The following is a 3,101-nucleotide window of genomic DNA, read 5'->3' on the forward strand; positions in this document are numbered from 1 at the left end:
CTAACAGCAAGCCATCCCGACATCCTATTTGCAGTCTGCCAGCGTGCTCGGTTCCAGGCTAATCCTAAACTCTCTCATTTAATTGCTGTTAAACGTAATTTTTAGATATCTTAAGGGACAACCAAAGTTAGGTCTTTGGTATCCCAAACAATCAGAATTTGATCTTTATGCTTTTGCTGATAGCAATTATGATGGAGATGACATTGACAGGAAATTCACGTCAGTTGGATGCCAGTTCTTAGGATACCGTCTCATTTCATGGCAGTGTAAGAAACAACAGACAGTGTCTACTTCGACTGCTGAAGCGGAGTATGTTGTTGCATCTACTTGCTGTTCTCAGGTTATCTGGATGCAAAACCAACTGCTGGATTACGGTTTGGAATTTCTTGACACTCCTATTTTTTGTGATAATGATGCGGCCATTGCCATTGTGAAAAATCCCGTTCAACACTCCAAAACCAAGCATATTGACATCAAAATTCATTTTATTCGTGACTGTTTCGATCAAAAATTAATTTACCTTGAACAAGTCCACACTGACAACAATGTGGCGGACTTATTTACAAAACCGGTCGGAACAGCAAAATTTAATGTGCTTGTGGGTTTTCTTAAAATGCTCCGTTTCGAGGATTGAGTCTTTAAGGGGTATAAATTTGTACATATTTGTTATTCTAGCACAAATTTAGGGGGAGAAAAATCAAAAAGTCAAAAATAGTGTGTGTCGTTGTTTTTATTGAGAAAAATCAAAAAGTCAAAAATAGTGTGTGTGTGTTGTTTTTATTGAGAAAAATCAAAAAGTCAAAAATAGTGTGTGCGCGTTGGTTTGATTCTTTCCAAATTTTTTTCCTCTCAAAATTCATTCTCGCTTAAAATTATGTCGGTTGCTCAAGTTTGAAGGACATATATTCGTATTGGTCCAGTGTTCTATTTGTAGTTTTATAGGATAGCCATTTACCCAACGACTGAAAGCACCAGGGGCGATTGTGTTTTGTGTTCTTTCATTTAAAATTATGTCGGTAACTCTGAGCTGGAAGGACATGTATGTTATTCATGTTTGGTCCGGTTAACCACTTGTGGTCATAACAGGACAACCATTCACCTAAAAGCTCAACAGTGACCGGGATGACTGAATCCTTAACACCCGTGTTTTATGTAACTCCATGGGAAGTGATATTACTATTCAGTTAAAAGCTTCTTAGAAGCATCAAAACATTTTCAAATGAAAATTGATCCAACCTTTGGAAAGTGATAGATAAATCGGTTCTGTGTGCCTAACGGGTGAAGTTATTAAGCTTAGAAGACTCTAGAACAGTCATTGGTTTGTATGGTAGCTTTCCTTGATGCGTAAAAGTTGAAGTGATATAAACTAAATTTGCTAAACTTACTGTGGAGAGTCATTTTGAACACATGTGCATGTCTCCAGATACATCTCTCCGAATGATAGGCAGAAAAGCAATTACCCAGTCATACACGAGCCCGTTAGTGTCTTGATCACCAAAAATACTGTATTATTATGCTATTACTATTATTAATAAAAAAGGAGTTATATGAGTATTATTTAAATCCTTCAAAGTATTTTTAAAGGTTTAAAGGATTATACATGCACTACAGATATGGGGGCACACAAGTAAGTCCTGTCATGTCTCGAATGAAAGGCTTGTCAGTTTACTGGCACTAAGTCCAACGTTTAACCTTAAAGCCTAAAAATTTGCCTTTATATAAAATCTTTTGATCAAGTACTAGGGGGTTGGAATCAAATTGGGGTGATGTGGGGAAAGCCAAATACGCTTTGAGAAGAGATAGGAGGTACCAAAGGTCCATGAGTGATGTCCATCTAAGCTTTATGCCGAACTGAACCTTAATCATATCACTGATGCAATGAAAATCATGCTAAGTATGTTATACATGCTATCAACCTGTCTCTTTATGCCATAATAACGCTGAACATGAATCCTTGTGACAGCCTCTTAAACGATATGATTTCATGTTCGGATCTTTTCATAAAAGGGCGGCGTTTTTACTAAAACTGAAATTTGATCCCGATTTTTCAAATTCAAAGGGAGTTACTGTGTAAATTATATGTGTATTTCCTTTGTTTTTTTTTTATTCTTAGTCAACTTTATTTTGTTTTGTCATGCCTATTTTATTTTGTTTCGTTCTTTCCCGAAATTACTCTCCTCGAAACATTTGTGTAAACTGAGTTTGTTTAAAATTTGGGTTTTGAAAGTTTCTGGTTACTTTGGGCTGCATAATTTTTTTGGGCTTTTCACGGGTCCAAGCTTCTTTTAGGGTTCTCGGCCCGAGTTAGTTTTAATATAATGTAAGTTGTATTATTTCTTACTTTCATTATTTTCACAAAAATCAAAAACTTTATCTCCCTCAAGCTTCTGAGCCGAAATCTAATTCATCATCTCTAATCTTTCAAGAGTTTTTCTTCTTTGACTAAAAGGTATTGAACAAGATCTTACGAGATCTGTGTACAAACAAAGTGTCATCTAATGATTGCCACGAACTGATTTCATGAATATTTAGATGACCTAACAGTGGATTCATGAGTATCTAAGGGCTTTGATGGATTTTTTTGGTTAATCAAGTGTTTTCGGCCGGTTGGTTTGGTCAAGTTGTAGGTTTTAGGGATCTCGGTGGGTTGAAGATGATTACACGCTTCCCAAGGCGAAACCCAAGGAGTTCTCTGTCTCCAGCTGTCAAAGGGTTCTCGGTTGACTTTTGTTGACCGAGAACACCTTGCATTGACAGAGAACCCTCGTTCTCGGCTAAGTGACCGAGAACTCTTGTTCTCGGTTGTTTCCTTGACTTTCGATGACCGAGAACTCACTCTGCTGACCGAGATCTCTTTAATTGGGCTTAACTCTCACTGATTAGGCCCAATCCTTTACTGTGTTGTGAGCTTGGGCCATCTAATGCATTCTTGGGCTCTCCTATGAATCCTTTTGGGCCTGCCTCAGCCTTACGGACAGATTCTTTTACTTATCATGAACCATTTTTTTAGTACTATCGAATTAATTTATATGTTTGTCTAACTTGATACGTTTGGTGCAGAAATGGCTGATCAGAATTCGTTAAAGACTTTTGACACGCAC

The sequence above is a fragment of the Bidens hawaiensis genome, unplaced genomic scaffold (assembly GCF_021521415.1).
Source record: "Bidens hawaiensis isolate Kalapana, Puna unplaced genomic scaffold, B.hawaiensis_p1.1 tig00000097_1, whole genome shotgun sequence".
Taxonomy (NCBI): domain Eukaryota; kingdom Viridiplantae; phylum Streptophyta; class Magnoliopsida; order Asterales; family Asteraceae; genus Bidens; species Bidens hawaiensis.